A 12,128-nucleotide genomic window follows, 5' to 3' on the forward strand; every position below is an offset into this window, starting at 1 on the left:
ACTTCCCCTCCCTCTTTCTCTGCCTTTCCTCCGTTCTCCCCTGACGAGGTTTCTAGACAAGTCTGATTGATGAAAGTCTTGTCAAAACAGGTTCTTACCTGTTTTTCCAAAATTATTAAGGACCACATGGACACCCTCACTCCTGCTCTGGCTGACTTCTGCAACCACTCCTTTGCCACTGGAGCCTTTCCTTCCCCCTGAAGCACTTTCTTGTGCGCCCTCTTCTCAAGAAACCCTCAGCTGACCCCTCCCCCCCCTCCTGCCCGGCTAACTATCACCCGATCTCCATCACTCCTTTCCTGGGCAAACTCCTGGGAAAGCTGGCCATTTCCCAGCTTAATCTTCACACTGGATGTGTTGGTTGTCTCCATGACCATCAGTCTGGCTTCAGAGCAGCCAGAAGCACTGAAACTGTTCTCCTCAACATCCACAAAGATCCAATCTCTAACACTGATTCTAATCTGCCCTCTGTCCTCATCTTACTCAATCTCCCTTCTGCCTTTGACAAGGTCAACCATACCATCCTGGTCAACCGTCTACGTGATAACCTTTATATCCCTGATCAGGCCCTGGACTGGCTGACCTCTTTCCTCTCTGATTGACCCTCCCAGGTACAACTTGGTCCTTCATTTCCTCTATCTCACTATCTACCTGGGGTGTTCCACAGGTATCTAACCTCTCTCCCTGGCTGTTCAACCAATACCTTGCACCTCTCGCCCACTGCATTGCCGCTCTCTGCTAACTTTCAGTGCTATGCGGATGACACTCAGCTCGTTTTCAGGCTCCCCTCTGCCACCTCTTCTCCTTCTCTCATCTCTGTCCGTCTGCTATCCAGGAGTGGTGTGCCGCCACTGATCTCTGCCTTAATGCCAGTAATGGAGATTATCCTTATTGTCACACCTGTAACCTCCGTTCATGTCTCTTGATGGCCTCCCGTGGCCCTCTTCCTGCTCCCATCTGTGAGGCTAAGAACCTCAGGGTAATCTTCGACTCCATACTCTCCTTTTCTTCTCACATCTCTGACATTGCTAAGAAGTCAAACTACCAACTGCACCTCCTCAGGAGGTATTCTTCCTTTCCTCTCCTTCCCCCAGAAGCTCACTGTCTCTAGAGCTCTGGTTCTCTCTAGGCTGGACTACTGCAACAGCATCTTTCTAAATCTGCCTGCTGCAACTCATCCGGAGTAGGACTGTGAGACTTGTCCATGGCTCAGGGATCGTATCCCTCCAGCATTGAAATCTCTGCATTAGCTCCCAGTGGCTGTGAGGATTAAGTTCATGACCCTCTGCATTGTCCAAAGGCCTTCTGGGGACTAGGGCCTCAATACCTACAACTTTCTCTTTGTAATTACCTTCCTAATCGAGCTCTTCACTCCTCCACCTCCAACTCAGTCAGGCTCAGTCGCTTCTGCAAGCAACAAGTTGGCGGTAGATCTCTTTCCTTGGCTGGGGCCTTCCTCTGGACCAGCCTCCCTCCCTCTCTGAAACTTGAGAACCATCTCCAGAAGCCCCTCAAGACCTTCCTCTTTGCTTCTGCCTTATCTCTCCCTCTCCCCTGTTGATTTCCTGTCTGATACTGCATTGGTCACCTGGCTAGGCTCTGATTCGGGCACAGGTCCCTGCCCGCCCAGTTGCACACCTGCACTGGCTCACAGCAATCCTTCTCTTGGGTATGTATCTGTAACCCTACAGTCCACCTATCTGCACTTTTGGACACTTGCTGTCTGCACTTACCCTTGCACTTGCCACCTGCTGGCTACACTTCTTGTTATAGTTTTGATCCCATGTACAGCACTGCCCCCTCCCCTTTCCCCTTGCACTTTTCCCCTCCCGCAATCTCCAATGTCACTTGGCCGAGTAAGATCGCTGTCTCTGTCCTCCCTCTGTTCCCCCTTCCATGCCTCGTCACGCCATGAAACACTCATGATATGGCATTTATAACGCGCCTATACACATCTTGTTATGGAGGTTGTTCTGCAAATGTTACCTCAAAAGCCTTCATCTCCTGCTCCACTTCAGGTGCCTCTGATGCAGCCTCTGCCTCCACCGCCACCTCTCCCCTCGCCCTCGCCCTCCTCCTCCACCACCACCACCACAGTTGCCCACGTTGATGCAGGACCCCAGATCAGATATGTTTGAAACGGATCTGTGCGATTTTACCATTGCAAAATGGTCCGCGACGGAAATGTCTGCAAGGGAAATGTGCGCAACACAAAAATGTTCGTACATTTCCCCTGCGGACATCCATTGAAAATCACACAGATTCAAACACACACCCTCACTCACACCCCCAACACGCCACCACTTCCGTGATCGGGAACCAGTGCTGCAGGGTCCTTTTCTTTTTTATATTATTTTTTTTAACTTTTGCTCGGGTGAGCTGCGGGGGTGATACTGGCTTTATTTTTCTTTTCTTTCTTTTTTTTTTGCTCAGGTGTGCTGCGGGGTGGTCCCCTCAATCCCCGCTCACTATACTGTATAGTATAGTATAGTGAGCTGGTGTTGCGGGGGCACCCCTGTAGACCCAGCATTTATTTTTCTCGCTTGAGTGATGCAGGTCTGATCCCCGCAACACCCCGCTCACTATACTGTATATTATAGTGAGCGGGGCATTGCAGGGGACACCTCCGCAGCCCCAGGCTTTTCTTTTTTAATTTACCGACCCACCAAAACACATACCACAAAGAGTTCAAACGTTTGGTACTTCAAACTTTTGTTGGTATTTGTATTAGGTCTTTTTGTAAGGTCAGTAAATTATATTCGGTAATTTCTTCGTATTCCGTCTTAAACTGGTCTGACGCATAGTGGGATGGAGCCAGGACAAGGAGTTAATTCTACTACTAGAGATGATGATGATGGGGATAAAGAGAGGACTTCTGCCTCTGTCTAATACTTTCACAATCCATTGGAAAGCTTCGCAGAGATTTTAGTGGTGCCTGAGCAAGCACAACAGGAGCCAGGTGTCCTTACAGAAATTCTATCGCTAAGGGCGTATGATAGATCTGGCATTTCCCACCAAAATGACAGTCATGTTAGCCCAATAAGCAATTGGAGGCACGCTTTAGGCAGTTAGAGAGTGACTCAGTGCAGTTTTCATCCCACCCACAACCATATTTTTCAGTAGTTGCGGCAGACTCTTCATTCCAAACCCTCCAGTTCATTGGCAGCTTCGTCTTCTTTGAGTTGTTTAGCAAAGGAGGACAAGCTTGTTTGGTGAGAAGGTTTACCTCAATTTGGGTCTGCACCTCAGGCAAGCCAATGCAGATGCGAGGTTAGCTGTGGCGGTTACGCTCATCTGGTCTCTGCTGAGGCGGTGGGGCACGGTTGCAGTCCTCCCTGAACTTGAAACACCCCCTTCAGACCTCTCCCTCAGTAGAAAAGCTGTGAGCGGTGCTACGTGGTGATACTGCTCCTGTGTGAAGATAAGAGTGTGTGAGTGTGCCAATCTGTGATTGTTGTACCTCTCGAACCCTTCACCCCAAAGTACGGTTTCTGTGAGCATATGCCAGCCCATAAAGCTCACCTGTGAATTATGGAAGATAAGAACTCCATCCTGCTACTTCTGGCAGGAGCGCGTCGAATGGGATCTACTTCACTGATCCCTGATAAGGATTAGTCCAGTCCAGCTGCGACTATGCTTCTCCTTATGATTGGTAAGTCTTTCTTGAGCTCTTGTGATGCTGTTCATTCTGTTTAATGTCTTTATATGTTGCTCCTATTTATGCCCGCAATAATGTATCTCTTCTATTTTCTTCCCTTAAATGGAAATGCAGCCTTAATGCACCTGTGAGACGCGAGACGCGGCCGGATGGAAGATGGATACTACTGCAATGTTCGACAGCAGGTAAGTAATGGTTTAAGGAAAAGCGCGAAGAATGGTGAAGTGCAACCTTAAACTGACTGTTTTTTCGATGACTAACCATGTCTTCTGTTTTTCCTTGCAGGTACTGCTGTCGACGATGGAGCGTGTCTTGCTGCGGTGCCAAGATGAAGATTTCGGCGTTCCGGAAAGTGTAAATATTAATACTTGGTTCGCCGAAGAGATGTACAGGTAAGAACAGCTTCCCCCAGTTGGTAAGTATGCTGGCAGGAAGCCGGATGTCCAGGAAGCAGGAACTTCAAAGATAAGTCTTACCTCAGGCGACGGTGAGCGTTACGCTGCTTTCAAATTCAGAATAACATGAAGCGTCTGTCTTGAGGATCGGGGCAGCTTATATAGCTGAGATCTTGGGCACGCCCCTTAGGGCTGGTTTACCAGTCACTCCCTGCCACTCCTAGAGAGTGAGCATGTGCAAAGGCAATCCATTAGCAGCCACACCCAAGAATACACTTGGGTTTGCTTAATGGATGGAATGTTCAAGGTTAATGCATCTTGCTTAATGGATGGAATGTTCAAGGTTAATGCATCTGAAGTGCTATGTCCATAATAAAAGCTTTTTGGTGTTAAATGGATGTTCTCGTTTACTTTTGTTCATGAGCCTGGCACCACAGGCGCCAGGACAGTGTCCACCCAGGCCTCCTGTGCATGCAACCCCTACATGCCTGTGCCCCTGACTTCATGAACATGGAAGTGGTGTGGGATGTTTTCCCCCCACTAGGCCAGGCCCTGCAACATTACTGTGCATTGCTTGCATCAGAAACATCAGAAATGGCCGCCGGAAAGCATTCTGCTCGCTAAGAAATCACCCTAAAGTGCGCAGGAAAAATCTGAAAAATAGACCGCCATCCACTTTTGCCTATGTCAGTGGTAACACAGGAGACCACTGCCAAAACCCATAATTTGGCTACCCACAGAGCAAAAGGACTGCAAAAGAAACACAGAGCTGTGTGGAAATCTGTTTTTCTTGGTTGTCAAAGTTGCAAAAATCATGGCTCACAAACCACCCAAAATATCCAACCTCCTTGTTGGGTGCTGAACATCATTCTACTTCAAGAATCCACATAAATATAATGTCAGCAGAAGTCTATGTTATCAGACCAAAATCCACTTTTGAAGATGTTTGCTGGAAAGAAATATGTAAAAAATGGGTGCAATACCGTTACTCGCCTCCGTCAGACGCTGGCGATCTCTAAATCTGACAGGTGAAATGTGTGTCTCAAAAGCTAAATATGCCAAAGAAGAGACTTCCATCAAAAGCAATATGGGGTGCCACACATTGATTTTCATGTTGAAAAAAAGACTCGAATTGAAGATATGTTTGCCTATTTTAAAATGTGTAACTTTAATTTCCACAAGAAACAATGTCACAATTGACCATAAGGTAACCAGATTCAGCTAAACTCCAAGAGGTTTCCCACACTGAGCTTCAAACAAATTCCACACCTTCTCCCTAAACAAAGGAATCTTTTCCCCTGTGCTCTGCTGAGTAACTGACAAGGCAAGTGTGAAAGGAAATGGGAGGAGCACTCTGGCATGTTGCTCTGAGTGAAGACAAAGGACTTCCTTGAGCTGAATGAAAATGCTAATTCGGGTGTGACTGACACCAACTGCACAGGAAGACAAGCCCATGTGACTCTCTGACTCAGCCAAGCCTTGGATGCGGGCCAAATTGAAAATGTGGATTTGAAACTGAAGTAACTGTATGTTTTGGGAAAAGACTTATAAAATATTGTACCGAACCGACACAAATATGGGATTTATAGGTTATTAAAATGAAAAATTTGCCCACAGTTTAAAACTAATCTGGAATCTGTGCGACATTCAGAGACTGTAAAAATTGGTACAGAACTGACACCGAGTAACCGCCCAAAAGCGCAAAAAATTGTCATTCGTGAACCCAAACTCGTAGGAATATGAGACTTTGATAGAAGCGTACCTTAAGTAGTCTGTAATGTAAATATGCATCATCAACAAGTTCGTGATATTGGAAAAGTAGATTTTCTGGTTAAGAACAAAGGGGAGTGATTTTTTCTGGACCTTAAACAGCATGTCACTCTGAGACATGATGACACATCATGACACACTGTTCCCTTCACAAATCAGGATAGGGGGAATTCTCTGCCCCATCAGATCCTTAGAGGGTTGGGCATTGTGTAATCATCCTCCCCACCCCTTTGGAAGATGGATAAATAGGGACTGTTGAGGACCCAGAAGAGACACACTTTCACTCATCACTGATCTACCGGCGAATCGCTCTGCAGGAAGATCCAGACTCCAGAACCTAGATTCAGATTCCAAAACCAGAATCCAGACTCCAGAACTCTGAAGCAGAAAGGCTAACCCAAAAAAGCTGAACCCTTTTCAGCAGACCTTTAAAATCTAGCAACCTGATTTTAACCCCTAAACTTCCATGGGGCCTAAACCATTCAACAGCCTGGCTGAGCTGTTTTGCTGCTTCTGGCCAAGATCCCGTGCTAGAAACCAGAGACCCAAACCGGTAGAGCAGTGCTGTAACCCAGAACCCGTCGATCCAGTCCAAGAGGCCGTGCAGACCAGAGTGCCTTGCTGAGAGCAGAACCAAGTGCCTGAGACCTGTCCGATGTGGCGAGCGAATCCCAGCCAAACCCATGACCATATCTTTGACGGGTCCATTCCATTCCAAAGCCATACTGTTTTAAAATCAATACTGTTCTCTCTAAGCTTGCTGGGGGGGGGCAGTGGGGGGGAAAATCGGGATTGAAACTGCCATTTTTGATTGTTATTTTTGATTGTTGTTCCTGAAACCTGTGTGCCCTCATATCATCTCTTCATATTGCATATTGGGGGGAGTGAGTAGTGAGAGGGGGAAAGAGTGATCACATTGTCTTTGGTTGAATTCATATCAAGTTTATTTCTGTGTTGCATTCTTTCCTATCATTGCATTTCCTTGAACCATACAAAGTTATTCTCTGTTACATTATTCTTCCTATTCCCACTCCTAATTGATTAAAGAGGTTGTTGATATTGTTATATTACCCATTGCTGACCATTGCATAAATATTCATAAGTGTGATATTCAGATATTATTCATAAACGAGTAATCTATATATTATTCAATTCTCCAAATAAATCTTTAAAATTTGCAAAACAAACCTACTTCTTGGCTCAGTGAGGCCGGGAGGATTCAAAGAGAGGGGCATTATATAAGGGTACATCATCCATAATTAAAAGAACTTTTGACATAAAAATATATAAATAAGGGTTTCCATCGGGCATCCCATACTAGGCATTGACTTAGTTGGAGTGCTGGGTTGAAAACGCTTACAGTGGCAAATCAGAAATAACGGAGGGAGATCAGGGGGTAAGTCTTGCACCAAACCCCTGGACAGACGGCCTCATTGAAAGCAGGACTTGCAGAGGCAAAGGGTATGGCACAGGAGCTCTTAGAATCCACAGTGGCACACATCGACACAGCCAGTAGAGTTTTATGTTTGTCGGTAGACATGCATAGAACAGCATGGAGGAATAACACCAGATTTGCTACATATCTGCAGGAAAGGATTCTGAACCTGCACTTAGAAGGGTCCGAGTTATTCCATTCCTCTACGGATGAGGAGTTTACTAAAAAGAAAACCTGTACGCTTAGTTGCTTGCTGTTCTCACCAAGCTAAGCCAGTTGCAAGACCTTACACAGAAGGGTAAAACAGATCATAAATCTAAATTGTTTGGAGGTTTCAAGGGCTTCCAGGACTGCAGAGCACATCAACCTGACAAATCTCAGAGTTTACATAGGAGAAAGCAGCAGCATTCGGCAACCAAGGGATTCATCCCCCTCGTTTACCTCCTCCGCTACAGATAGGATCTCCGGCACTACTACAGGAAATTGTTCAACTCTGGAAAGATCAGGCAGTAGAGCCTGCCCCCCCCCCCTCAGACTGTGGCAAGGGATTCTACTCTATATTTGCAATTCCAGAAATAACCAGGATGGCCAGCGGTTAGTGCTCTCCTTCCTCAACCTCTTCCCTCCCCTGGAGCGATTCAAGATGGTGACACCAGCTCATATTGCAGAGTCTCTTTGTGTCAGAGATTGGATGTGTTCCCTGGACCTAAAGAACACGTATCTGCATGTCCCCATTTATCAAGCTCACACAAAATTCCCCCGATTTACAGTAATGGGCCAGCACTTCCAGTACAAGGTGCTCCCATTTGGTCTCAATTGTGTCTACACAAAATTAATGGAACACGATTTTGGCTCTCTTAAGGAACAAGGGATACCACCTTTATCCTCACTTCAAAATCGGCTCTTAAGGCCTAATCCTCCAGAGGTAGCACAGAATTCTTGTCAGAGGCTGGCGGATGTCATTCATCAGTTGGGTTTCCCACTCAATCGGAGGAAAGCTCAGTTCTCTCCTATGCAGAATATCATATTCCTCAGAGTCATGTGTGACACAGTGCTGTAGAACAAGTTACTTACCAACTGGTAACGTTCTTTCGACTGGATGTTGCTCCAACGCATTCCACATCTTTGACATGTAATGTCCACAGCTGTGCACTTCGGAAAGTTTTTCAGCAGAGGGCGTCCTGCATCAATGGCGTCGGGTCCATGTCCCTCAAAGCCCTCAATCGAGGGCGATGTCACAGGATGTTATAAATAGGACGCACGGCGCCCGTAGCCTCAGTTTAAGTTTTTTCCCCCCAAAACGTGTGGCACCAGTCTGATGCCTGCAGGACTGCACTTAGCCTTGCAGAAAACAGAAGCTGCAATCGCATAGGAAATTCTCCTGCGGGGCAGGCTGGGAGGGTGATGTGGAATGCGTTGGAGGAACATCCAGTCGAAAGAACGTTACCAGTTGGTAAGTAACTTGTTCTTCGAATGGATTGTGTCCTCCAACGCATTCCACATCTTTAACAGACTCCCAAAGCAGTACCAGTAAATGGAGGAGGGAAAATAATTTAGAGTAACCAATCAGATTGCGGAATAAAGAACCACCTTGCAAAAGGCCATATCCTGACCATGGATTGTATCCAGGGAATAATGTTTTACAAAGGTGTGGATGGAAGCCCATCTAGCTGCATCACAAATATTCCTAATAAGAACACCCTGCTGGCGGGCGGTGGAAGTAGCCACGCCCCTACTAGGATGAGCTCTCAACCCATCAGGAGGGTCTTTACCCGCCAATCGATAACATTCCATAATGGTGAGGATAATCCACCTGGACAAGGTCTGTTTGGTAACAGCCAGGCCCAATCGGTGTCGAGCATATCCCACAAAGAGTTGATGGTCCACTCTGACCCTGGACATCCTAGAAATGTAAAAGCTCAGAGCTCTCCTAGGATCCAACCAATGGAGTTCTGCTCTTCCTTACCAGGATGAGGAGGAGGGTAGAAAGATGGAAGAACCACCTTTTGACTCAAATGGTATTCAAAACTACCTTAGGTAGAAAGGAGGGACATACTCGTAGTACAACCCTGTCCTTGTGAAACACAGTAAAGGGAGGCTTAGATGAAAGTGCCTGCAATTCACTGACTCAGCAAGCGGAAGTAACCGCAACCAAGAACACAGTCTTGAAGGACAGTAATCTCAAAGGACAAGAGTGCAAAGGTTCAAACTGAGCACCCATGAGAAATTTCAAAACCAAATTCAAATCCCAAACCGGCACCTGGAAAGGGGATGGCGGGAATACATTAGTCAGTCCTTTAAGAAACTGAGAAATCAAAGGAATTTTAAAATAACATTCTTCAGACGAGTGCTTAAAGATAGACAGCACTGCCAGGTAACCTTTAATGGTACCTACTTGAAGGCCGCTGTGGGCCAAAGAAAGTAAGAAAGACTAAACCATAGGAATGGAGCGCTGAAAAAGGATCAACATTGTGATCCCTGCACCAGTCGCAGAACTTGCCAACGGCAATGGTACAGTGATTTTGTTGCAGGCCGCCTGGCCGAAAGCAACACCTCCATCACGTCATCCGGGAAGTCCCAATTGTTATACCTCAACCTTTCAGATACCAAGCGTGAAGGTTGAGAGTCTTGACCTCTGGATGGAGAACCTATCACCACCACACCCACATCCCCGCTTCCCCTCACGAGAGCACATCCTCTCAGTGGGAAAGACCCAGTGGCGGGCAGATGGACATTTCCAAAAGGTCCGGGTAACACGCTCCCCTGGTCCAATCCGGAGCAATGAGGATCATGTGGGAACCGAACCTCCATAACCTCTGCAACACTTGAGGAATGACGGGGACTGGAGGAAACGCGTACAGCAGTGGAAATGACCAATCCACCATGAATGCATCTCCTAAGTCTTCTCTTGGAGGAAATTCCCTTGAGCAGAATTTCTCGCACTTCCGGTTGACACTGGTGGCAAAGAGATCCACTTGTGGGGTTCCCCAAAGGGCGAAGATCTCCTGAAGGACTTACTGAGCCAACTCCCACTCGTGGGAGACCGCGCTCTGCCTGCTGAGAGCATCCGCCACCTCATTGTCATCTTCGGCCAGATGCACTGCCGAGACCGAAATTTCCTGCTGGATGGCCCAGAACCAGAGCTGCATTGCCTCTCTGCACAACGGAAGTGACCTTACGCGCCCCCCCCCCTTTTTGCCTTTTTGTTGAGGTAATGCATGGCCACTGTGTTGCCCGCCATGATCAGGACACACTTCCCCCATACAGAGGGCAGAAACACCTTCAGGGCTAGCCTGATCGCCCACAGCTCTAACAAATTGATGTGGAGTCTGGACTCCGACGGAGACCAATGACCGCTGGCAGTCAAGTCGTTGGCATAAGCGCCCCATCTTGTGAGGGAAGCATCCGTCACTACTGTCCCCTCCGGCCACGGTTGCCAAAACTGTTGCCCCCTCATCAGGTTCCCTTTGTTGGTCCACCAGAGAAGATCCTGGGAGACAGAGTGGAATCTGAACGGGATCTGACATCTTTCCTGAGAACTGTGACCACTGCATCTTGAGCGCTCACTTCAGGGATCTCATCCGCAGCCTGGCCTCGGTCACCAGAAAAATGCAGGATACCATGAGGCCAAGCTACCTTAAGAATTCGAAAGCCGGGAGACTCTGGGCATGTTGAAACTTGTCCACCATCTGCACAATGTGATGAGCCCTTACCTTGGGAGGCGAACACTTCCCCCAAGGACGTGTCCAACACAGCCCTGATGTACTGGAGCTGTTGGGGAGGTGTCAGGTGTGACTTTTTGAAATTCAGGGAGAAGCCCAGCCTGTGAAGGGTGTAGCAGGTGACGCCGAGATGATCCAACACTAACTCAGGAGAGCGTGCCCGGGTCAGCCAGTCGTCCAGGTAGGGGTAGACGTGAAACCCCCCCTCGCCTGAGGTACGCTGCCACCACCATGAGCTTGGTGAAGACCCTTGGGGCGGAGGTCAATCCGAACGGCAGGACCCGAAACTGAAAGTGCGAGTCGCCAGCCGCAAACCTCAGGTACTTCCTGTGCGTGGGATGGATCGGCACATGGAAGTAAGCATCCTTGAGGTCCAGAGACACCAACCAATCCTGAAGTTGAAGGGCCTGGAGGACTTGAGAAAGAGTGACCATCTTGAACTTGTCCTTCCTGAGAAGTTTGTTCAACCAATGCATGTCCATGATGGGTCTCAATCCCCAGTCTTTCTTTGGGATCAAAAAAATAAGGGGAATACCATCCCTTGTTCCTCTCCGCTACAGGCACCAGTTCTATAGCGCCTTTCTCCAGCAGGCACAAAATTTCCTGCGCAAGGAGCGGATCCGGAAGCTTCAAAGAGTTTCCCTGGTGGATTGTCGTGAGGCTGCTGAAGGAAGGGAAGGCAGTAGCCGTGGGCAATGGTATCCAGAACCCACGCATCAGAAGTAATGGCACACCATTATTCGAGATGCTGAGACAGTCTGCCCCAACTGGCGAACCATTGGACATGGCCTCACGACTGTTTGGAAGCGGCTGTGGCAGTGCCTGAAGGCAAAGAGGCAGCTGCCTGAGCAGCTTTGGCACCACGATTTCCCCGACCACCACGGGTACTTTTTCACTGTCCCCTTTGACTGGCGGCCTCGCTCGTTCTACCATACGAGGAGCAGTAACGAAAGGAACCCCCCCTTCACTGCTGTAACCCCTAGGACAAAGGCGGAGGTTGACACACCGCGGCGCTTAAAGATTTTGCAGCAGCTTTTGAGGTCTGCAACCTCTCAAGGCTCTCGTCAGCCTTGCTACCAAACAAATGTGCGCCCCCAAAAGGCATGTTGAGAAGACGGGCCTTGACATCCAGAGCAAACCCTGACTTT

Source organism: Ambystoma mexicanum, chromosome 8, assembly GCF_040938575.1.
Source record: "Ambystoma mexicanum isolate Mex_15411 chromosome 8, UKY_AmexF1_1, whole genome shotgun sequence".
Lineage (NCBI taxonomy): Eukaryota > Metazoa > Chordata > Amphibia > Caudata > Ambystomatidae > Ambystoma > Ambystoma mexicanum.